This window comes from Capsicum annuum, chromosome 9 (assembly GCF_002878395.1).
Source record: "Capsicum annuum cultivar UCD-10X-F1 chromosome 9, UCD10Xv1.1, whole genome shotgun sequence".
Taxonomy (NCBI): domain Eukaryota; kingdom Viridiplantae; phylum Streptophyta; class Magnoliopsida; order Solanales; family Solanaceae; genus Capsicum; species Capsicum annuum.
Window position 1 is genome coordinate 185,606,795 of NC_061119.1, and position 27,380 is coordinate 185,634,174.

General features: G+C 36.4%; 1 long non-coding RNA gene across 1 annotated transcript; it reads left to right on the forward strand.

Moving 5' to 3' along the window:
* The first annotated feature begins 922 nt into the window (after positions 1-922).
* Positions 923-27,380, forward strand: LOC107854740. Its single transcript, XR_007045191.1, has 3 exons — positions 923-1,481; positions 19,698-19,757; positions 27,113-27,380. It is a non-coding gene; the product is annotated as an uncharacterized LOC107854740 (long non-coding RNA).

A 27,380-nucleotide genomic window follows, 5' to 3' on the forward strand; every position in this document is an offset into this window, starting at 1 on the left:
TATATACTTTAACACTCCTCAATAAAATCCTAATTTCTAACCCTGCATTTTGGAGTTGGCTAAATATTGAATAGCATAATTCGTAGTTCATTGTACATTTTGCATAGTTGTTCATAGCATAATTGCATAGTTAGCTAAACATTGAATAGCATAATAATTCTTCTTCTTCTTACTGTTATTATTATTGTTTTTATAGTTTTCTCAAAACTTTTTTGAAAAATGTTACTCCCATTTTTGTCTCGTATTACTTTCCATAGATACTCCCATTAGCTATATTGTCATGTATTACTTTTCATATATACTTCCATTTTAATTTATTTGCGTTATCTTTTTTTTTAGTTTGTTTAAAGAAGAACGTATTTTCTTTTTTTGTAACTCGTTAATTCTAATTTTTCACCTAATATATTTAATACTACAAGATTAAAAGTATTTTGGTATATTTTATATATTTGCTATGTATAACTTTTTTTGTAATTATCCCTTTGTTTAATACCACAAGAGGCAAAAAAAAATTTTACTTTCTTAAATTTCGTATCAAGTCCAAACAAACAAATAAATTGATACGAAGGTGGTATTTTATTTTACTAATTTAAATAATTATGCTCCTTCTATTCCTAAATAGCTGTCAAAAATTTTGTTTGCACTCTCTTAAGAAAATTATTATCTGAATGTTAAATTGACTAAATTACTCATATTTATTACTACTCTCTATTTAATACTTCTCCTTTTTGCTCTATATTGTTATCTTTACATATTTAAGATTAAAGGTAAAGGTGAAAAAAATAATTATGCTTTGATTTTGTAAAATAATAAATATTAAAAAATATTTATTTTTTGTAAGAATGACAACTAATAAGAAATGAAGGGAGTAGTTAAACTCATAGAGGTAGGTACCCTCGTAGTCGGAATATGTTCACTTAAATGGCCATAATTCAGACCACCAATATATATAAGAAAGCAATTAATGTTTTTGTTTGGTCTTTGGTGATCCATTAATAATCAACTATTTCCGCTATGCGAACTGCCCCTCTCAAACCGGAAACTGCGCCAACCAACTAAGTAAACTAACAACAAAATGAGAGAACTTTGGAACAAAAAGAAAAGTTTCCAACACACAATAAAAAAAACTATAACACAATTGGTAAAAAAAATAAAAAGGATGAACAAGGAAATTTTGTAAAGAAATTGAAAGAAATTTGTAATGTCAATGCAATATCTCCTTAAAATATTTCCTTTGAGTTGAGTTTTCTAACAAGCAGTTTTTGACTCTCTCGTAAGGTGATGTGCAATCCAATGAATTTGTTAGATACGTGTACAATAGATCCGCGCATATCGGAAGCTTTACTACGCTGGGAGACTTTTTGTGTATGTTCCTGTTTTAATTTTTGGTTTGGAAATTTATGCCTATTGTTGTTGGTGCGGACAAAGAACCATTTGTGGATGATCATTCAAATTTTCCGGGGACAAAGTCCCATCTTGAAGTGAGTTTCTTTCTTTCCCTCTCTCACTTTCTGTATACTTATGTTGTTCGGACTATTAAAAAATGTCAAAAGGTGCATGTCCGTTTATTCTCCCAAAATAATGTAATTTTGGAGATAGTATACGGGTGTGGCATTGAAAGTGAAGAGTCCGTGCAACTTAGTTGTATACAATTCCATTGCAAGTTTAGTAGAAAGAATAGCTAGTTTCAGAGAAATGACTTCTATTGAATGAATGTCTTAATGGAATAGAATCTGGAATCCAAATAGATTAGGTTAGGCAAGTACAAGTTCAGCTCTTTTTTAATCGGCCATGATAGATAGTCGTTCGACCAGAGGAAAGTGTGGTTAGATTCCGAATTTCCAATATCTTGTTTTTTTATCTTCCCTTTCAATGCACCAAATTATGGTATTACTACCTAGTGTGATGGTTGAGATCCCTCCTAACTTTTACCAGATATTTCGAGTTTGAACCCCTACAAATGGAGAGCCCTCTTGGTGGGGAGAACTTTACCCTTATTGAGCATATTTGGTTCCACTAATCTATGGATTAATCTCCCCGGATGACTAAAGTCGTAAGAAGAATTATAGCATCTCACAAGAATTCCTGTGTATACAATCTTTAGAGGTGCATTTAAGATTTAAAGTTCACTAGTTTTGGTTTTGAGGTTTACAAGTTCTGAAGTTTACCATTTGTACATATTCAGTAGATTTCTCAACAAATAATGTCCTAGACCAAAATTACTTTCTATAGAACCAGCAATAATTCCAATGCTAGCTTCTTCTTCTGTCAATGTCCTTAATGATTATGCAAAACGGGAAAAAATGCACTTAAGATGATGAGAAGCAAATACACAGTTGTTGGTTAGGATTGAATTTATGAAGAATCAATGCTTATTTTCCTTATCAGTTAGTGTACTTCGCATTTTTCAAATCTAGGTATTGCTTATCACTGGCTAAGTTTGAAAGTAAACGGTCAATAAATTCTGTAAGATTCAAGAGAGGTGATCATTACATCAAATAACAAATTCTGTCTTTTTTCTTACTCTCAATGGCATCGTCTGCCACTTATTCACTATATCAAATTTGCCTCCTTTGGAGATTAATAGAGTTGTTTTTTATTTAAAAAAAAAAAGGCAGCCCGGTGCAGACACCACACGTTGCGGTAGCTTAGTGCACTTCTTTTCATGATCAAAAACTTTTTCTATATATTTATGATTGTCTCCCTGTGACTGAAAATATTTGTAACAGATTATGATTTGTCCTTCATCACATTATCTAATGAAGTGACCTTGGCTGGTTCAGATGTGATCCTCAGACGGAAGAGCAGTACATCAGCTTCATGATGAAAACCTTGTCAGATTAGAACATTTTGATAGAAAGACGTCTTCTTTGGGCGCCGCTCCTCAAAGATCTTCCTATGATCTTGAGTAAGATGGTGACTGTCCAAAAAGTAAATTATATAACATACTAAGGAACTGTTAGCTCGGAAAATTATCAGAAATCGAGCAACGAAGAAAATGAACCCAAACTGAGAGAGAAAGAGTAAAGTTGAAAATGGAAAGTATCTTCTGTTACTTTCTAGAGTCTTCCCCGACCGTATATATCAAAATACAAGTAAATGAAAGTAAAATTGTGTACTAAACTAACTGGGCCGGATCTTCTTATCAGGTGGGTAGTCTAGAGGTCCACATATCGTAACACCCCCCCGCAAGCTGGAGGGTGTCAAGACTCCAAGCTTGGGAAGTAAGCAGCGATGAGCAGGACCAGGCAGAGATTTGGTCAAAATATCAGCTAACTGATCGACACTGGCAACATAACGGAGAGAAATCAGGTTAGAATGAAGGCAGTCACGAACATAATGACAATCAATTTCAATACGCTTCGTGCGTTCGTGAAAAACAGGATTCTTCGCGATGCTCAAAGCATCCTTACTATCACAATATATAGGAACAGGATCAGAAACAATCACACCAAAATCACATAGAAGGCGAATAAGCCAAATAACGTCAGCAAAAATCTTACGAAGAGCCCGATACTCGGCCTCAGCAGATGAGAGTGAAATGGTAGGCTGCTTCTTACTTTTCCAAGAAATAGGACTACCACCCAGAGTGATAAAAAAATCAGTAACAAAACGACGAGTGTCATGACAGGAAGCCCAATCAGAATCGGAATATCCTAACAAAGAAAAGTCAGAAGCATCATTGGATAGCAAAATACCCTGAGCCAGATTACACATGAGATAACGCAACACATGAATAGCAGCTAACATATGAGGAACCTGTGGACGTTGTAAAAATTGACTTAAGTGTTGTATTGAAGAGGATATGTCGGGTCTTGTATGTTGTAGGAAATTGATTTTTCCAACCAAACGCCTATAGGAGCTGGGATCAGTCAAAGGAAAACCCATGTCTACAACAAGTTTAGTAGTACAGTCCAAAGGAGTACTCACAGGAGAAAACTGATTGCAATTAAATTCATGAAGCAAGTCAAGAGTAAATTTATGTTGACCGACAACATAAACCTGTGCATGATTGAAAACTTCCTAGCCAAGGAAGTAATGAACAGCACCAAGATCTTTGATTTTGAACTGACCATCAAGAAAAGTTTTCAAAGATTCTAATTTAGCTAAATCATCTCCGGCCATTAATATATCATCAACATAAACAGCCAAGACAACCTGTGAACTGGTAGTGCACTTTGTAAATAATGAATAGTCATTCTTACACAAGGTATAACCATGATAAATAAGAGCTATGGATAGCTTGGAAAACCACTGACGAGAAGCCTGACGAAGTCCATAAAGAGACTTTTTAAGGCGACATACCAATGGAATATCAGAAAAAGTGGAAATTTCAAGGCCAAGAGGTAATTTCATATAAACCTCCTCAAGAAGATCACCATGAAGAAAAGTGTTGTTAACGTCTAACTGAAACACTGTCCATCTTTTCTTAGCAGTAATAGTAAGAAGGCATTTAATGGTAGTAAGCTTAACCACCGGGGAAAAGGTGTCGATAAAATCTACTCCCTCTTTTTGAGTGTCACCACGAATTACCAATCGAGCTTTATACCGCTCAATAGAGCCATCAGATCGTTGCTTAATCTTGTAGACCCATTTGTAGGGAATGGCCTTCTTATGAGGAGGAAGAGGGACTATGTCCCGAGTATTATTGGCCTCCAAGGCCTGAAACTCTTTGACCATGGCTTCCTGCCAAGCTGGATTGCTAGCAGCCTGATGGTAAAATTGTGGTTCATGAAGGTGAAGCTCAACAGGTGATATACTAGACTTGATAGATTCAAGGGGTGCATGATGGGCAGAAGAACAAACATAATCTCCTAAATATGAAGGTTTATGACTCTGTCGAGTAGAATGTCTAGAAGGTAAAGAAGGTGGAGCAACAATGGGTAAAGTGGTGGCAGGGGAAGGAGGAGCAACAACTAAAAGAGCAGGAGCAGAATTAGGAGAAGCAGAAGACGGAACAGGGGATGGGGAATCTTCAGAGTAGGTAGAATGAGAAAGTGGAAGTAAAGAAAGGGTGGAAGAAGAGTAAGGAAATATGTGTTCATGAAAACTACATCCCGAGAATAGAAAATAGAATGGGTGGATAGATTCAATAATTTGTAACCTTTCTTGCCAAATGGATACCCCAAAAAAATAGAAGAAATTTCCCTTGATTGGAACTTGTTCCAGCCAATTTTAGGTGACGTAGCAAAAAACAAACAACCAAATGACCTCAAATGGTCATAAGAAGGGGGGACTGATGTAGTTTTTCGAAAGGTGATACATGATATAGTAAGAGAGAGGGAAATCTGTTAATCAAGTATGTGGATATTAAGACACAATCACCCCAATACTTCAAGGGTAACTTGGACTGAAAAAATAAGGCACTTGATGTTTCAAGGAGATGCTTATGTTTTCTTTCCACTACACCATTTTGTTGAGGGGTATGAGGGATGGAAGTTTGATGTATTATACCAATTTCAGCCAAGAATTTAGATGCCTCGTGACTTCCCCCCAACTCAAAAGCATTATCTGACCTAAGAATTTGAATGTGTGCTTTAAAGTGAATCTTAACCATAGAAATAAATGCCTTTAAAATGGAGAAAGCATTAGCCTTAGAAGATAAAAGATGGATCCAAGTGGCTCTAGTATAATCATCCACTAAAGTAATAAAATACCTACAACCATTGTAAGTGGCAGTATTATAGGGGCCCCAAGTGTCAACATGAACCAATTGAAATGGTTTGGAGGAATGAATGGAGCTATCAGGGAAAGGAAGTCTTTGTTGTCTAGCCATAGGACATGGTGCACACAAAAGAATGTTTAGAGGACAATTTATCAGATAAGTGTGGGATGGAGCACATTCTATGAAATGGTATGTGGTCAAGTGTTTGATGCCAAAACAAATCATTTTTATTAATAGACAATGGCAAATTACAAGAGGTAATAGGAAAAACATCATAAGGAGGTACAGAATTACACATATTACAAGTAAAGGAACTAAAGAATTAGGTGAAGGTACAGTAATACAGGAAGGTGGAAAAACAGTAGCAGATGTAGTAATGACAGTAGGTTGTTTAGTATTAGGGAATGATGATGTTGCAGCAGAGGGATCTGAAGATGTAGCTGGTGAGGATAATTGTTCTTGACTGAGGAAATATAAACCTCTAACAGCTTTACCAAATTCCAGTGGCCTCTTCAGAGAAGGGATCCATGTTCACCACTTCCCACTTCCAAGTGGGGATGCTAAACTCTTGCAATATACCACTAGGGTTTGTAACATAATTCTTGGATACCATCACCAAAAATAATATGGATAAGTAAAGCTAATGATTTTAGAAAAAATTCACACTTACTGAAGTTAGTGAATAGCTGATTAGCTCTAAGGGTCTATAACATAATTCTCAGATGGTCTGCATAATCATTCTCACAATGGGAATAGACAAGGATATCATCAATGAAGACTATGATGAACATGTTCGAAGTAACCATACTAATTTCTGAAAATTGTCTTCGGAATGTCATATTCTCAAAATCTAAGCTCATAATAGTCAAATCTGAGGTTAATTTTAGAGAAATAATTGGAACCCTGAAATTGGTCGAATAAGTCATCAATCCTAGGGAGTGGATACTTATTCTTGATTATGACTTTGTTCAACTGACAGGAATCAGTGCACATTTTGATAGAACCATCTTTCTTACACATGAACAAGACTAGAGCACCCCATGGAGAAACACTGGGCCTAATGAAACCCTTATCTAATAGATCTTTTCACTAATCCTTCAATTCCTTAAGCTAAGCTAGAGTCATTCTGTAGGGTGGAATATAGATAGGCTGGGATCTAGAAGGAGATCTATTTCAAAGTTAATTTCCCTCTCAAGTGGAATTTTAGGAAGATTTTCAAGGAACACATCTGAAAATTCCCTTACTACTGAAACTAATTTGAGACTCGGGTTCTCAAAATTTGAGTCTTCAACTCAAACAAGATGGTAAAAACACCCCTTATATATCATCTTTCTTGCTTTAAGATATGAAACATTCTAACCCCTAAGCATTGAAGTACTACCCTTTTATTTGATAACTAGTTCATTAGGAAACTGAAACTGAACGACTCTATTTTCGTAGTCAACTGAGACATAGCATGAGTGGATTATCCATGTCGAGAATGATATTGAAATCAGTCATCTCTAACTCTACAAAATCAACTACGGTGATTTTTTAAGATAATATGATCGGACAATTTCTAGATACCCATCTAGCTATAATAGATTTACCCACTAGGGTAAACACTAAAAAAGGCTCTGCTAATATTGTAAGACTGACACCAAAGTTGACATCTATGTAAGGAGTCACAAAAGAAAGTAAAGATCTGGGTCTAATAAAACATAAACATAAAGATGAAAGACCTGCAATGTACCCATAACCACATCAGGAGAACCTTTCATATCATAATGAGTCTGAAGATAATACAACCTATTCTGGCTCTGCCCACTAGTGGTACTAGATGTGGCACTCTGGTGAGTTGGGCGACCTATTGGAGTTGGCGACAAATTAGACTAGCCCTGCTGGCAATCACTTCTACCCCTTTGAGAAACCACCATACACTCTCGAACCCTATGGCCTGACATTCCACAACCAAAACACATATCACTACCAATCTTACACTCACCTTGATGATTCCTACTATATTTCCTACAGAGCAGATTAGTACGACCACTGTTCACACTACCTTAGACTTATAGCCTGGTGCTCTATTCTGACTATCTTGCCTGAACTTAGGCACTGGCACACTAGATGAATACAGGGCTGGGGCTAAAAACTTTTGAAAGAACTGAGAACATTTACTACCTTCTAACCTTGGTTGAGAAAAATTGAAACTACTTATTCTGGCTCTCTTATTCTCACTCTTCTTCTCCTTATGCTTCTCCTCCTCAATTTGCTAATCATGAACCAAGAGTCTAGATAGATCCATCTCCTTGATCAACATGGCAGTCCTACACTTCTTAACCTTGATCAACATGGCAGTCCTACACTTCTTAACCACACTATCAGCTACACCAAATAGAAACTTACTTATTCTATACCTATTATCCGCCAGCTGAGTATACTTGAGTGAGTACTCCTTCACACTTATACTACCCTACTTCAAATTGATGAACTCCTGAACCTTGTCTTCCCTTAACTATAGGGGAAAGAACCTATCTAAGAAATTTATGGAAAACTCCTCTAACTCTACCGGCCCTGCATCAACGCCTCAGTCCTCTTTCCCCTACTTAAACCAAGTGTTAGCTATATCCTGTAGCTGATATGCAGCCAACTCTGCACTCTCACTCGACGTGATGCCCATGTTATTAGTCACTTTCTATACCATATCTAGAAACTCCTGCAAATCCTTCTCAACTTGGATCCCAAAATAAAAGAGAGATTTATCAAAGTGAAATCTCGAATACCAATGGCAGTTGTATTAGCCATAGGATTAGATGGGGCAATAGCTTGTGGGTTGTTCTGAGAAGGTACTGAGTTGGATAAGGTAGTGAAATCATCCTTGAATTCAGCGTGAGAGACATACTCATTCAGGGGATCTTCCTAAACAGGCGGTAGTATGGGCTGATCCCTGTTCCTTTTTTTATTGTTTTTTATAAGAGGCATTATGTGTAAATGTAACTAAGGACAAATTAGTAAGAGAATGTAAATAGATCTCATGCTCTTTTGCACTACATAAACACTAAAAGAAGGGAAACTTTCATAAAATATCTCAAATACTTTTGTCTATAAGTGTGGCGTGCTTCACACCCAACTACAAGCCTCTACTCAACGCGGCTTTCAGACTCCTTAGGACACTTTAAAACCATAGGCCCTGATACCAAGTTTTTTGTCACCCTAAGGCTACCCCCTAGTCATGGAATCGGTGCTTATGGTCACCAGTAACCATAAGTTAACTATGAGCTAGTACCTACTATAAGCGCTGAATAAAGTAGTAATATAATACATGAGCAAAAGATACACTGATAAGGTATTGTAAAACTAAATACTGGAACATAGATCAAAGCATGTCAAAAATATCTGATAAAATACTATAAACCAAACTATCAATCTGAAATAACTAATAATACTGAAATAACTGATTGACTTCTAACTGATTGCCTGAAAGCCTCTAAACATCATAAACAATTGATGGGACAAACCCCCAACTAACTTTGACTGACTAAACATAAGAAAGTATTAAAATAAGTGAAATCAACATATCATGTCCTTGATGAATGAGGACTCACCACTACTATTGCTGAGTAACGTTGAGCTATCGATGAACGGTCGGGAAACTAAGCATCCAAACCTATGTTATAAGACAACATAGTGCAAAGAAAAGTATGTAATCAGTACTTTAAATGTACTTATATATGAGATGAGGACTGGCTGAAATGCATGAGATAACTGAGCATAAATGCATGAACATGCAATATCTAAAAATGCAAGACCAAGCATAAACATGTACTAAAATAACTTGTATAACTGAATGACTAATATATGAATAACTGAATAACTGTATACTTGGCCACGCAAACCTGAACTGACATACCCTAAACACTAAAAGAGACTGTGGGAGGTAGTACCAATCGACATATCCCAATCTGAGATAATCGAGGTCCAACCTGTAAATCCAATTGGAAGGGTGCCAGTACCGTGTCACGGGTACAACTACTAGCTTTGTGGATCCACTAATCTATTGTCCCAAAGGTCCAGGGTGTCAAGCCTAAACTAACGGGTGACCCCTAAGAGAAAGTCAAGCCTTAACTGATTGGTGACCGCTAATATCCTATGCTACCTACGTAGTTCTGGAATATAGAGACTGCTACTAATGACTCTGCCTAAACTGACGGGGAAGCCTCCATCCCTGCATTCATTTAGTGTTAAATCCTACTCTAACTGAACTGACACTGGTACTGAACTGAATTGAATTCACTGATCATAACAACTGACATTGCTCATCATAATCATAACAACTGAGTAAATGGTAATATTCTTGGTCTAACTGAAATCATTACTTAAAATATTTGAAATCATATAAAATATGTAGGTATCGGGTTCATAACGTGCCAGCACTGAATGATCATAAAATACGATACCAAAGCTTTAAAACTATAATATGCGGTCATGGTTCAAAGACCCAAAACATAGACATTTCATTAAACACGTGACAGTCATAAACTTGAACATAAGAATGTGTTAAGTATTATAACATGAAATTCACTTGGATACAATATGACAAATTGGAACTTGAAGCATGAGATAACTTGACTTTTAATGGAACCATACATGGACATGAATTGAGATCAATTACTAAGGAAAGACATGAATTTAATCCATCTTGAACATACAAACTCCATAATAAGAGAAAAATCCATACTTAAGTTGAAAAGAAGGTTTTTGGGCTCTGTGGGTGAAAGGGACCCATGGATAAACATCCCATATACCTTAATAGCTATAATCCTGAAGATTGCTTGAACCCTTGATTTCTTGAGAATGAAGCTTGGGTTTGTTCTTGGGGAAGAAGAAAGGTTTCTTGAGAGTAATTTGGGGTGAAAGGGGCAAATAATTTCCTTTTGGAAGTTCCAAATTGTGTTAAGGATGAAATAGGATGAGGCAAATAACTCAAATACCCCTTGGGAAGTTAAACCATATCACTGAGAAAGACAGAGCCATGCATCATGTCTCTCTCTCCATGGGAGAGAGAAATACACCGTTTAACTTACTCTAATGAAGAAAGCCATACATTATAGAGCACCACATCATGGGGGAGAGAAATGTGTCGTGGCCTTATTGCATTGCTTTACTATTTTGGCTATCTAAACGCATCCCAAACCACATCCCAAAATCTTGAACTCACCTAAGACATACTTCTAACCTCCATAACTATGAATCAACTTAAAAACCAACATTTTAGGGTTGGGATGGCTAAACTAAAAGTCTATAAAGTTTAGGGGTTTTGAAAATGACTAAGTCCTCAACACTTAGTGAAATCTTCAACCCTTGGATTCCTTAAGAATGTAACTAAGAGCTAAATCGAGCTAGGAAGTTTACGGGGTATTACACAAATGTTCTACCTTAACTTGTTGACAAACCTTACACTTCGCAACAAAATTAACCACATCCATCTTCATACTATTCCACCAGTAGATTTACTTCAAGTTATGATACATCTTAGTCGAACTAGGATGAACTGTATATGTATATCTAGACTCATGAGTCTCAGTCAAAATCCTTTCCTGTAGCCCATCAATATCAAGAACACTTAACCTACCTTGGTATGTTAGAATATTATCTCCCCAAACTCGAAAGCATAAATATTTATTGACCCACATCATCCTTAATGTGCATAAGTATGGGATCCAAAAGCCTATTCTCCTTCACCTCAACACTAAAAGATGATTCAACCACTTCTTGAACAATGACTAATCCATCTGTAGATTCTAAAAGATAAATTCCAAAGTTAGCCAACCTGTGAATTTCCTTCACTCATCCTCTTTTCTATTCATCAACATGGGATAAGGTCCTTATATACAACCTGCTAAGAGCATCAGCAACCATATTTTCTTTACTTGGATAATAGTGCAAGCTCATGTCATAATCCTTTAGAAATTTGACCCACCGCTGATTCAACTCCTTTCGGGTTAACATATACTGTAAGCTATTATGATATTAATAAATATCCACATGCACCCCGTACAAATAATGGTGCCAAATCTTCAAAGAAAAAATCATAGTTGCCAACTCTAAATCATGAGTCGGATAATTCCTCTCATGAAACTTAAGTTTCCAGGAAGCATAAGCCATGACCCTACCATGTTACATCAATAAACAACCCAGACCCATATGAGACATATCATGAAACACAATAAAATTATCAATACCCTCGAGAAGGGTCAAAACTGATGTAGAGGTCAACTTATCCTTCAACTTCTAAAAACTACCTTCAAAAGCATCGAACCAAAACAAACTTAACCTTTTTTCTAGTAAATTTCATAATCGAAGTAGCAATAGATGAGAACTCTCCACAAATCTCCTATAATATGCATCCAAGCCTAAGAAGCTCCTAATGTCAGTTGGAGTCGTAGGTCTAGGCCATTTCTTAACTGCCTAAACCTTCTTTGGATCCACCTTAATCCCATGATTAGAAAAAACATGCCCAAGAAAGATCACAACACTCAATCAAAACTCACACTTAGAAACTTTTGCATACAACTTCTGGTCTTTAAGGGTTTGCAACAAAATTTGGAGGTGATCCACATGATCCTCCTCAATCTGAGAATAAACCAAGATATCATCAATGAAAACTATCATGAAAAAATCCTAAATTTGCCTGAAAATCTGATTCATAAGATGTATGAAAGTGGTCGAAGCAGTAATCAACCCAAATAACATAACTAGAAACTCATAGTGACCATACCGTATTTGGAAAGTAGTCTTGAGAATATCAACCTCCTAAATTTTCAATTGATGATAGCTCAAACAAAGATCAATATTAGAGAAATATCTAGCACCCTGAAGTTTATCGAAAAGGTCATCAATCATAGGAAGAGGTACTTATTCTTCATCATAATCTTATTCAACTGATGGTAGTCTACACATATTTGAAGAGACCCCATCTTTCTTTTGCATGAAAAGTACAAGAGTATCCCACAAATAAACAGATGAATGAAACCCTTATGAAAAAAATCTTTCAATTGATCATTTTACTCCTTTAATTCAGCCAAAGTCATTCAATAAAGAGGAATAGAAATAGGACGAGTATCTTGTAGAAGATCAATCCTAAAATCTATTTCCCAATCCATAGGAATTCCAGAAAGATCATTGAGAAACACTTTAGAAAATTCATTAACCATAGGGACGGTTTTCAAAAAAGAACTTTCAGAGTCAAAATCATTTACCCAAACTAGATGATACAGATAACCTTTTAAAAAAAATTTCTGAGCTCTAAGATAGGAAATGAACCTCCCTTTGGGTACTAAGGAACTCCCCTCCCATTCAATCACCAATTCATTAGGAAATTGCAAATTGACCCTTTAGGTCCTACAATATGGAGAAGCGTAGCACAAATACAGCTAATCCATCCTTAAGACAACATTAGAATCAACCATATCCAACTCTATCAAATCCACCAATGTCTCCCTATGAAAGATGGACACCACACAACCTTTATAAATCCTTCTAACAATTGTAATATCACCCATCAGAGTAGGAATGGAAAAAGGGTCGGAGATGCTTTCAGGTCCAAAACCAAAATGCATATCCACATAAGAGATCATAAGAGAAAGGGTAGAACTCGGATAGCAAACAACAAACATCACAAGAGAAGAGTTGTAATATACCAGTAACCACATTCTTGGGATGCCTCATATTTTAGGCGAGAGCACTCTATAAGTAGAGAAAATCCATAAGTAGGGAGAATCCCCTCCATATTCTTCTCAAGTATAACAGAATTCCCAGCAGAGTTCCTACGAATATTAGATCTTCGGGGAGGCATAATCTGAAATATGTGGAAGCCAAGAGTTATAGAAGTTTCATAACACTAGACTCTACCCAAAATAGAACATAAAAAGACAAATATTCCTAAAGACCTTATAGTCTCCTCCTTATAACTATGGTACGCTACACACCAATGAAAAGGACTCTACTCGATACGGCTTTGTAGACTCCCAATGACTCTTAACCATGCTCTAATACAAATCTTGTCATGACCCGATCTCAGTTTTGGTCATGATGGGTATCTTAAGACCATAATAAACTGAAGACCACCTTCACATCCTAACCTCAAAAGCACAATAATCATCAAGATAAAGTGGAATCGAATTAACTAGCAGTAAGATAATTAAAAAATAACTCATGAAGACTTAGAGTCAAACAACAACCCACCCATATTTGTCTACAATAGCCTCTAAAACTTAGCATCTAAGTCGGTATATGCCACCGACTATGACCAAAAGAATCCAAAAGTACTGAATCAATAAATATAGAATAGTCAAAGATAAGGCCTTCTAAAGAATGAAGGATCAACACTTCACAGCAACTCAATAGATATTCTAATCCACCTTATGCTATATAGGAGAGACAATAAATTCTTTGAACACTACATCATAAACTGAAGCAACATCCTAGAATGGTCAGTGGGATAAGCACTGACATATAACTTAATAAAAGTGATAAGATATTTCCATGCTCAAAATCAGTCAAATTCACATGCCTACATTAACACAAACTTACACATAGGATGTCGGGATATGGAAAGGGTCATGAACATAAGAGTTTTTAGAACCATTAACTTAGACTGTGTAGCTCGCTCCATCCTAAAGGCACCCATGGGCTATATAGGTTCATCTCTATTTGCTGAAATGGTCCAATGAGTGTTAGCTGAATGAATCGGGATATATGACTGTGTGTTTGATGCGCACTTGATATATATATATATATATATATATATATATATATATATATATATATATATATATCAAGTACACATCAAGCACACAGTCATATAGACCCTCAACACTGGTATACATGGATTGTAATATTATTTTCCCTGGGACTTGCACCTTCACAGTGAGCTACGCAACCTCTATTAAAACCAAATTAAAATCTCTTTGCACCAACCAATAATCTAAGAGTCATTCATTAAGGCATTTACCACTTGGTATCGTCATACCAATATGCGTGCAAGCTAAATTAAACATGCCAAAGTAATCCACATAACCACATTGACTCCCAAGTTCTATTTAAATCCAAAACCATATTCATATCCATTTATCCATTAGTGAAATGCATTAGGTTCAAAAGTAAGTTAAACCATGTAATTTTTCATGATAAAAAATCAAATTTACAAAATTAGTTGAGGTTAATGCAATTTCAAGCCAAAATTCATCCAATTTGGGAAAACTCATGTCCCCCATTCCCACTATTTAAATTATGTACCAATTTAGTCCCAAAAATATCAATTTAAAGTATAAATAATAAATTCAAAATATGGTACAAGTAATTCAATTAGTAACAACCAAAATCCTTCAACCCAATTTCAAAACCCATAATTTAAATCACATGAAAATATATTCAATTCACGTCACAATGTAAAACTAAAGTTTGTGAAAAAAAACATGTCAGAAATACACAAGAAATTGAAGTCAGTTTGAAGTTTGGAGCATGGATGATGAATGCACGGTGAAACCCTTGAATGTCCTTAGGTTTTGAGTTTTAAGAAAGAATGGATGATACTAATCCTTGAAATCGAAGAAATATGGTCCCTTTTATATTTATAAGTCGTACAAGGGTTAAAAAGATCAAAATCCCCTCACCCCAAGTGAAAAAGAACAAAACTGGATGAAATTAAAACAATGGCGTGGCATGCCATATATCACGGATGTTAGCCTTTGTGCCATACCAATATCGCGAGGTTAACCTCTGTGACACGGCTTTATCATCGACTCTTACTACCTCGGGGTCCCAAAATGACCCTGAACCCCTTCTAAAAAATCCAAAATTTTCCCAAATTATCCTTTTAACATCCCTTAGATTAAGTCAAGTCAAATATCAATATTAGGCATGTGGAAAGGTCCAAAATAAATTGATTAAAACTTTACAGGGTCTCACATGTATACAGCTAAAACACACTGGTTTCTGGACCTTAGAAAATTTCCTAGATTTTTGGTCTCTAAATAGGATACGACTAGGGGAAAGGACTTGTACACTAATATACAAGTGGTATGGGTTAGTCATATCCTGACCAGTATTGGTTGGTGGATTGGATTTGGTTACTGGAATGGGTACGACTCAGGCGGTATGAGTCATGTCAGTGGATACGGGTTTCTTAGTTACTCCACTTTACATTATTCTTAGTGACTTAGGTTAGATCTAAGTATGAGTGGCTCACCATGAGCCATAATCTAGGGTATGAGTCATACCCATGACTCATATAGTAGACAGTGTTCAAACCTCCTAGATTTTATTCTACAAGGGGTACGATTTATGGGTACTACTCATACACTTGGATACGACTTGAGTTTGGGTATATCATACCTTGGACAGTGTTGGGTTCAAGGGGGAAAGCCTAGGGTACGAGAGTTGGGTACCACTCGTACAGGCTGGGTATGACTCGTAAGAGTCATGCGTACCCTATGACAGGAATTCAATGTATTTTAAGTGAGGGCAATCTGGACATTTTCCCACTTATCCTAATAAATCCCCATGACCTATATTTCACTTGGGAGGTTATTTGCCCTACTGTTTTATTCTTAAACACTTAGAGACTTCTCTTAAACACACTATAATTCTCTCTAAGGCTTTTGGGTAAAGAAAGGCTAGGGTTCATCTTTAGTAAATTAGGGCTTGCCTTGGTGATTTCTCTCTATCATTATCTCAATTTAAGGCATGTTCTATTCTATCATTGTTAGTTCCAACTAAATGCATGATTTTATATAATGTTTTTATGGTTTGAATATTGTATGATTTTTAGTTTTCAAATGATTTGGAGGTGTTTGTTATAAATGTTTGGTTATGGTTTACTTTTGCTTTCATTATATTTTAATGGTGGTTTTGGATAATTGGATTAAATAGAATGTTTATTGGTAATGGATTTTGGTTTCAGAAATAATATGCCCCCAATACGTTTGATAAAATGCCTATAATAATGATTTCACTATGTAATTGGATTTCTAAATGAACTATTTCATGGTTTGAACTTAATAATGGAACCCTAAATTGTTTTGGAATAGTTTGTCTTAATAAACATACTTGTAGGGTACAAAGGAATCCCCCAAGTTAACATGGTAATGAATACTTGTGGGGTACATGGGAATCCCCTAAGTTAATTTGATAACATGGTCTATGGGAACATGGGAATCCCTTGGCCACTAAAAGGTTTGGCTAAGGACAATACTTGAAAGTTATAGTTGGTATGATGATACCACTATCTCATATCTTCGGTTAATAATAATGGAATAATGGTTTAATTGGAAAATGGCTTTAATTAGGTAATAATAGCGGGGTGTTAAAGCTAACCATGAAGGTAGGATTCCAATGGACGAACACTAGAAACTCATATTTGCCGACAGGAGGGGAAGGTCATGGAAACCTTATATAATACTATGAGGTACACGAGAATCCTCAAAGTACACTATACATATATATCATGGAGAGTGAAGGGTACATAAAAATCTCTGACTCTTTTGGTATCTCCGATTCATGCTCGATTAGGGGGTTACACTGGACCTATATAGCCTGTGGGTAGTTTTAGGATGGTTAAGCTTCACATACCCATGTTAAAGGTTTTAAATGTATTCTAAACTCGGTTCCCTCTCCTAGCGTAGTTATATATATGTATGGTTTGTGTGCATATGGATAGTCTTACTTGGCATTCTTAAATGGCATTATTTTGTCCTTATCCTGAGTCCATGCTAGCGTTCACATGCTAACCCATCTTTGGGTGACTGTATCCCTACGTGATATAGGAATCGATTATTCTACTCCTTCTGCTTAGCATTTGGACAATCGGGGGTCAGCTTTGGATTGAAATGGTGAGCTTGCATCCTTTCGGAAGGCTTTATTTCATGGATGTTATTTCATACTTTGATTTACTTATGGATAATTATTTTTCTAAGGTTGGGGCCATGTCTAAATCAAATTTTGGTAGTATTTTAGTTAGAGGCTTTTGTGGAACTACTATTGTAATACCCCGTATTTCCTTAGCGTAATCTAAGTTCCAATACATGAGTATTCATATATAAAATTTTCTAAAAACTCATTATTTGTCAGTTTAGAGCTTGCCATTGTGTAGGAAAGTGAATTAGCTTTACAATGATATAAAATTAGTCCAAATTCGATAACCGGGTAAGAAGTTATGGCAATTTTAAGTTTCAGTCGTTAAACACCGTCATCTTAACCCTTAGCACATCACGAAGCCAGCCTAAATGACGATTGGCAATTTTCAGTAAAGGTGTGTGATCTTGGCACGTCGCACCAAAGGGCAAATTGGCATTTGGCAGTTTCTTGTGTCTTTTCGTGATTCCACCGCATCATGGTGAGCTTCCAGGTCACAAACAAGGTGGCAACGCAATTATGCCGCATCGTTCCACCATGAATTTTCCCAATTGTGCCTTTTCTAGTGGCTTAAAGTAATAGTGGTGCGTCACACCAAGGCCAAAAATCAGGATCTTCAGTTTTCAGCTTGCGTTTTAAATTCGTTTAAGGGTATTTGAGTCTTTTACCTATTCCCTAAACTCATCCTAAACACAAAATTTAACCCCTAATTAACCTAAATACTCATCATTATTCAATTTCTCTCAACTTAAAGATCCCCTTTTCAAGAACAAGAAAACCTAGCTCTCAAATTCAAGGACAAATGTCAAGAACTCACCATCAATCCTTTCAAATTCATTATCCCAGGTATGTTAGATATTCATCCATGGATTCCTTCCATCCATGGAGTCCAAGTATCCTATTTAGGTTATAAAATTTTGATCTTTGCAAGTTAATTGATTTTAAATTGTGATTTCACCCATGAATCTTCATGTACTATTGATTTTATACCATGATTCAATGAAATTATTGTTGTTATTCAATCCTCCATGTTTTAATATTATTATTTATTGAATTAAACCATGATTTAATACTATTATGTCAAATTCATGCTATTTCTATAAGATCCATAATATTCCTATGATTATTTTAAACCATGAACTACAAGTGTTTGATAAAATGCCTACAAGAGTGATCGATTAAATAAAAGCCTTCATGTTTTGTCCCCTAATCTTTAGTGTCATTTTACCATTGTTGTTTTTTAGTCCTGGGGGTATTGAATACCCAAAAACCATAGTTGTTTATGTAGTCTAGTCTCAGTACATTATAGAATAGTCTTCAGAACATACTATGAGTATTATCAGAATAGTCAGATATCAGTTAGTTAAACTCATAACAGTCTAGTATTTCAGTATTTTTAGTTAGGAGTAGGATTTAGTACCGAGCGAGTATAGGGATGGCGGCTTCCCCATTAGATAGACAGAGTCGTTAGTAGCAGTCCCTATACTCCAGAACTATGTAGCCAGCGTTGGATATGACAAGTCACCCGTCAGATTAGGCTTGACTATCTCGCAGGGGGTCACCCATTAGCTTAGGCTTGACACCCTTAGTCCTTTGGACATTATATCAGTTTAGTGGATCCACATAGCTAGTGTTAGTACCCGTGGCATGGTAATAACACCTTTCCAACTTAGGTTACAGGTTTGACCCCGATTAGCTCAAATTAGGGCATGTCGGTTAGATGATACCTCCCATAGTCTTAGATACAGTCTCAGTTATAGTCCCAGTTCACTTATTCAGTCTTAGTGTTGTTTAACCAAAGCATACAGAATTCAGTTATTGCAGTATTTCAGTTAATAGATTTTACTCAATTCATGTTATATGCTTGGTCATGCATCCTCAGTATCAACAGATTTTATGTATCTCCAGTATGCACAGATTTTCATGCATACTCAGTATTTATAAATTTCCACATATTTCCAGTACCTAAAGATTTCATGGTCTCTATTTAGTACTTCATGTTTTACATGTATATTCAGTTAATTATTAGTTCTGTTCATAAAACTATGCATATCAGCCTACCTCCTTTAGCATACCAGTACATTCAAAGTACTAATCGCATACCTTTTTCTTTGAACTGTTATGTATTATATCACAGGTACTGACACTCAGTTCCTAGCTCGTGATTAGACTTATCAAATCTTCAACAGTAGCCGTGGTGAGTCCTCATACTTCAAGGACAAGCTTACTTTATTTCATGTCTCAGTTTAGTAGTTAGTTGGAGTTAGTTTAGGCCTATCCCATCAACTCACAGTTATTTAATTTTAGAGGCTTATCAGATATTAGAGTCAGTTATTCAGTATTCAGACACTATAGTTAGTTATCCAGTTTATCAATATTTTATCTAATTCAGTCAGTTATTTCTATAGACTCATATTTCAGTTTTGAATTCAGTTATTAAAACCTTATGGCATGTCAGTATTCTTCCGCATTTATGACCATGTTATTCAGTACTCATAGCAGGTATTAGCTCATGGGTTAGCTTGTTATCCCTCTAGGTTATAAGCACCGTGTTACACTCAGGGTGTGCTCTCGGGACGTTACAAACTTGGTATCAAAGCTTAAGGTTTTAAAGTGTCCTAGGAAGTTTGAAAGTTGCATCAAGTAGAGTCTTGTGCATGGGTGTGTCGCTCACCACACTTATGGATGAGAGGCTACAAGGCATTTAGGAAAGAGTTTCCCTTCTTTCAGTATTCATGTCGTACAAATGAGCATGAGCTCAAGTTAAACTCCCTGTCTAATCCATTTCTTCCTTCTATTTAAAGAACATACCTCCCAAGAAGAATAGGAAATCATCTAGCCCCTCATCCCGTCCAGGAAGATCCTCTGGATGAGCATGTCGCTCACGCAGAATTTAGAGCTACGTTCACTACTCTAGCAAATTCTATAGCAGCACAGAATAAATGGCCAGCTATTATTCTGGGCAACCTAGTGGACAATACTTCTGCAACCAGAATTTGGGATTTCACTTGGATGAATCCTCCTTCTTTCATAGGATCCAAGTCTGAAGAAGATCCACAGGAATTCTTAGATATAGTTCAGAAGCTCTCAGATGCTATGGGGGTGATATCTAGTTAGAGTGCTGAGTTGATTGCATACCAGTTACAGGATGTACTCCATACATAGTTTAAGCTGTGAAAGGTAGATAGGGGTATTGATATAAGGCCTGTAGAGTGGGAAGAGTTTGCCACATCTTTCATAGATAGACTCTTCTCATTGGAGTTAAGAAAGGTTAAAGTGTAAGAATGTACTAACTTGAGGCAGGGCAGCATGAGCATGAGGGAGTATTCCCTCATGTTTACTCAGTTAGCTAGATATGCTCCTCATGTGGTAGCTGATAATAGGTCTAAGATAAGTAAGTTTATGTCTAGCGTATCTGATAGTGTGGTAAGGAGTTCAAAACTGCAATGCTGATTAGTAAGGTGCACTTGTCTAGGCTGATAGTCCATGCTCAACAAATAGAGGGGCAGAAGATTAAGGAGAGGTAGAGAGAAAACAAAAGGGCTAGGATGGGTAGTTTAAACTTCAGTCAGCCAAAGTTAGAAGGTGGTAACCATCCTTAATTTTGTCAAAGGTCTTCATCCCTAGCATTCTCTTCAGCCAGTACTCCCGCACCCAAATTCAGAAACGACAATAGGGATAGAACACCAAGCTCTAAGTCCCAGGTTAGTGTTAGCAATGCTCGTACAAATCCTCTATGTCATAAATGTGGCAGACACCATTAGTGTGAGTATAGAGTGGGTAGTGATGTGTTCTTCAGGTGTGGCAAGCTAAGCCATCAGATTTAGAAGTATCGAGTAGTTGCTCAAAAATATTGGGATATGTGCCAACAGGGCCAGTGCCATCAGTTAGCAATTCCATCTGATCGCCCAACTCAGTAGGGTACCACTTCCAATGTTACCAGTGGTCAGCGTTCGAACAGATTATATGTTATTCAGTCCCGCCAAGATCAGAAAAATTCTCCTAACGTAGTTACTGGTATGTTGTAGGTCTTTTACTTACATGTTTATGCTTTACTAGCCCCTGGAGCTTCTCTTTCTTTAGTAACTCCATTTATAGCCGTCAATTTTGGAGTCAATCCCGAAACTCAAGAAGAGCCTTTTTTAGTGTCTACCCCAGTAGGTGTTTCCATTGTAGTAAGGTAGGTATACAAGACTTTTTAAGTCATAATATCTCAGAAAGTTACCACAGTTGATCTCGTAGAGTTAGAGATGATGAATTTTGATGTCATTCTTGGCATGGATTGGCTTCACTTATGCTATGCCTCAGTTGATTTTAGAAGCAAAATAGTTCATTTTCAGTTACCAAATGAACCAGTTCTTGAATGGAGGGGTAGTACTACATCTCTTAGGGGTCAGTTAATTTCGTACCTTAGCGTGAGAAAGATGATATCGAAAGGGTGTATTTACCATTTTGTGCGAGTCAAAGACTCTAACTCAGAAACTTCAACTCTTGAATCATTTCCAGTAGTAAATGAATTCTCAGATGTATTTCCTAAAAATCTTCCTGGTGTTCCTCTAGAAAGGGAATTCGACTTTGGAATAGACCTTCTTCCAGATACTCAGCCCATATCTATTCCGCCATACAGAATGGCTCCAGCAGAACTCAAGGAATTAAAAAAATAGTTAAATAATCTTCTAGATAAGGAATTCATCAAACCCAGTGTCTCCCCATGGGGCGCACATGTTCTATTCGTGCGTAAGATAGATGATTCTCTCATAATGTGCATAGACTACCGTCAGTTGAACAAAGTCACAATCAAGAATAAATATCCACTTCCTAGAATTTATGACTTGTTTGATCAACTTCAGGGTGCCACCTATTTTTAAAAGATAGACCTTAGATCAGGCCATCATCAACTTAGATTCAGGGACTGTGACATTCTAAAAATAGCTTTTCGAACTTGATATAGTCACTTCAAATTTTTAGTCATGTCCTTTGGTCTCACGAATGCCCCAGCAGCCTTCATGGACTTGATCGATCGAGTGTTCAAATAGTACTTGGACAAGTTCGCCATAGTCTTTATTGATGACATTCTTGTTTACTCCCGTAGCAAAACTGATCATGCAGACCATCTCAGAATAGTGTTACAAACTCTTAGAGCTCACTAGCTATTCACTAAATTTAGTAAGTGTGAATTCTATCTAAGATCAGTAGCTTTCCTTGGCCATATTATTTTCAGTGATAGCATTAGAGTTGATCCTCAAAAGACTGCGGTGGTGAGAAACTGGCCTAGACCTATCTCTCCATCAGAAATCAAGAGTTTTTTTGATTTAGATGGCTATTACCATTGGTGTTTTGAAAGATTTTCTTCTATTGCATCCTCGATGTACAGATTGACTCAGAAGAAAATTAAGTTTTAGTGGCCAGATTTCTATGAGAAGAGTTTTCAGGAGTTGAAGACTCGTTCTTACCGTGCCAGATGGTTCAGATGGATTTGTTGTGTACTGTGATGCATCCAAAGCAGGTTTGGATTTTTTTTTATGCAGAGAGGTAAGGTCATAGCCTATGCCTCTAGATAACTTAAACCCCATAAGAAGAATTATCTAACTCATGATCTTGAGTTAGCAGCAGTAGTATCCACTATAAAAATTTGGAGGCATTACTTGTATGGGGTACACGTTGATGTGTTCACTGACTATAAAAGCCTACAGTATGTGTTCTCTCAGAAATATTTAAATCTGCATCAGAGAAGATGGTTAAAGTTATTGAAGGATTATGACATAAGTGTTCTATATTTGTCTATGGTTAGTGTTGCTCATGTTGAGGATAGTAAGAAGAAGTTAGCTCAGGAAGTTCATCATCTTTCCTGACTAGGTGTCCGCTTACTCGATTCAATAAAAGGTTATGTATGGGTCTATTGAAGCTCATAATCATCTCTAGTTTTCTAAGTAAAGGAAAAGTAAGATAAAGATCCCAGTCTAGTTAAGTTGAAAGAATCAGTCAGACATTAGAAAGTGGAGGTTTTCCCCTAAGGGGGAGATGGTGTGCTGCATTATCAGGGTCAGGTATGTGTGCCTAGTGTAGATAACAGGCAACGAATTCTAGCAGAAGCACATGGTGTGTGTTATTCGATTCATCTAGGGGCCACTAAGATCTACCATAATTTATGGGAGATCTATTGGAGGAGTGGGATGAAGAGAGATATTGCAGAGTTTGTATCTAAATACTCTACATGTCCGCAAGATATGATTGAGGACCAGAAGACTAGTAGGTCCATGTAGGAGTTCAGTCTTCCCATATAGAAATAGGCAGAAGTGAACATGGATTTTGTGATAGGTTTCCCTCATACCTGTCATCAGCATGATTCGATTTGGGTTATTATAGACAGGATGACCAAATCAGCTCATTTCTTACCATTCCATACCTCTTATTTAGCCGAGGATTATGCTAAACTCTATCTCAAGGAGTTGGTCAGGTTGCACGGTGTTCCCTTATCTATCATCTCAGATAGAGGTACCTACTTTACCTCTTACTTCTAGAAAGCATCCAAAAGGGTCTTGGTACCCAAGTCCATTTTAGTATAGCTTTCCACCCTCAGACAGATGGTCAAGCAGAATAGACTATTCAGACTTTAGAAGATATACTGAGAGCATACATAGTTGATTTTAAAGGTAGTTAGGATGACTACTTGCCTTTGATTGAATACACATATAATAATAGCTATCATTTCAGTATCTGTATGGCTCCATTTAAGGATCTCTACGATAGGAGATCTAGATCTCGAAATGGTTGGTTTGAAGTAGGTGAGGCCACAGTAGTAGGGCATGACTTGGTATTTGATACGTTAGAGAAGGTTTAGTTGATCAGAGAAAGGCTTAGGGCTACCAAGAGCCGATAGAAATCATATGCAGATTTGAGGAAAAAGGATCTCAAGTTTGAGGTCGGTGATTTTGTGTACTTGAAAATCTCTCCTATGAAGAGAGTGAAGAAATTCAGCAAGAAAGGGAAACTCAGTCCCCAATATGTCGGTCCCTTCAGAATTCTTAGTCATTCTATAAAAGTAGCTTACGAACTTGAGTTTTCTTCAGATCTAGCTTCAAAACTCCCAGTGTTCTATGTCTCATTGTTGAAAAAGTGTATTAGTGATCCAGCTGTAGTTGTTCCCTTAGAAAGTGTAGATATTCAGAACAATCTTTCCTTTGAGGAAGTTCCAGTCGAAATTCTTGATCATCAAGTTCATAGACTAAGGAACAAATAAGTTTCATTAATCAAAGTTCTTTGGCGGAATCAGTTCGTTGAGGGAGCCACTTGGGAAGTGGAGAAAGATATACGGACCAAGTACCCTCATCTTTTTTTTGCAAATCCAGATTCAGTAAAAGGTACTAATCTTCTTAAAAGTTCTCTCTATTATGCTCAGTTTCAGTTGCACATCATGTTCATGTCAGTCATGCATTCATGAGTCAGTTCAGTTAAGCATTTCATGCATCAGATATGCATGTTCTGTGTGTAAGCTCAATCCATTAGTTTTCCGTCAGCATTACCAATCTAATTTGAGGACTAATGATCCCAAGGGAGGGATATTTTAATACCCTGCATTTCCTTAGCATAATTTAAGTCCCAATACATGAGTATTCATGTATAAAATTTTGAAACACTCATTTTTTGACAATTTAGAGATGGCCATTACGTAGGAAAGTGAATTAGCTTTTCGACGATATATAATTTGCCCAAATTTGATAACCGGGTAAGAAGTTATGACGATTTTAAGTTTCAGTCGCTAAACATCATCATTTTAACCCTTAGCACATCACAGATCCAGTATAATTGACGATTAGTAATTTCTAGTGAAAGTGCGTAATCTCGGTGCATCACGCCAAAGGCCAAATTGGCATTTAGCAATTTCTATTATCTTTTCGAGATTCCATCGTGTCGCGGTGAGCTTCTAGGTTACAAACAACTTTGCAATGTGATTACAGCACATCGCGTCACCAAGCATTTTCCAAATTATCCCTTTTCCAGTGGCTTGGCGCGATAGTGGCGGGTCGCGCCAAGGCCAAAAATTGGGATCTTCAGTTTTCAGCTTGCGGTTTAAATTCATTTAAGGGTATTTGGGTCTTTTTCCTAATTCCTAAACTCATCCTAAATATGAAATTTAACCTCTAATTGACCTAATTACTCATCATTATTCAAATTCTCTATACTTGAAGATTCCCTTATCAAGAACAAAAAACCCTAGCTCTCAAATTCAAAGCCAAATCTCAAGAACTCACTATCAATCCATTCAAATTCATTATTCCAGGTATGTTAGATGTTCATCCATGGAGTCCAATTATCCTATTTAAATTATAAAATTTTGATTTTTGCAAGTTAATTGATTTTAAATTGTGATTTCACCCATGAATATCCATGTACTATTTATTTTATACCATGATTCAATGAAATTATTGTTGTTACTCAATCCTCCATGTTATAATATTATTATTTATTGAATTAAACTATGATTTATTACAATTATATCGAATTCATTCTATTTCTATAAGTTCCATAATATTCATATGATTGTTTTAAACCATGAACTATAAGTGTTTGATAAAATGCCTACAAGAGTGATTGATTTAATAAAATCCTTCATGATTTGTCCCCCAAGATTTTGTATCATTTTACCATTATTGTTTTTCAGTCTTGGGGTTGAATACCTAAAAACCATAGTTGTTTATGTAGTGTAGTCTCAGTACATTACAGAATAGTTTTCAGAACATACTATGAGCATTATCAGAATAGTCAAATATCAGTCAATTAAACTCAAAATAGTCTAGTAGTTCAATGTCTTTCAGTTGGGAGTAGGATTTAGCACCGAGCAAGTGTAGGGATGGCGGTTTCCTCGTCAGATAGGCAGCGTCGTTAGTAGCAGTCCCTATACTCCAGAACTATATCGCCAGCGTAGGATATAAGAAGTCACCTGTCAGATTAGTCTTGACTATCTCGCAGGGGGTCACCCATCAGTTCAGGATTGATACCCTTAGTCCTTTGGACATTATATCAGTTTAGTGGATCCACACAACCAGTGTTAGTAACCATGGCACGGTATTAACACCCTTCCAACTGGGGTTACAGGTTAGACCTCGATTAGCTCAAATTGGAGCATGTCAGTTAGATGATGCCTCCCACAGTCTTAGATACAACCTCAGTTACAGTCCTATTTCAGTTATTCAGTCTTAGCATTGTTTGACCAAAGCATACAGATTTTAGTTTTTTCAGTATTTTAGTACACAGATTTTACTCTGTTTATGTTTATGCATGGTCATGCATCCTCAGTGTCTACATATTTTCACGTATCATCATATTTACAGATTTTCATGAATACTCAATATTTATAGATTTCTACATATTCCCAGTACCTATAAATTTCATTCTCTCCATTCAGTACTCCATGTTTTACATGCATATTCAGTTAATTATTAGTTCTGTTCATGAAACCATGTATATCAGCCTACCTCATTTAGTATACCAATACATTCAAAGTACTAATTACATACCTTTTCCTTTGCGCTATGATGTATTATATCATAGGTGCTGACGCTCAGTTCTCAACTCACGTTAGACTTATCAGATCTTCAGCAGTAATAGTGGTGAGTCCTCATACTTCGAGGATAGGCTTATTTTATTTCATGTCTCAGTTTAGTAGTTAGTTGGAGTTAGTTGGGGCTTGTCCCATCAACTCACATTCATTCAATTTAAGAGGCTTATCAGACATTAGAATTAGTTATTCAGTATTCAGAAATTATAATTTGTTATCTATTTTATCAGTATTTTATCAGATTCAATCAATTATTTCTAT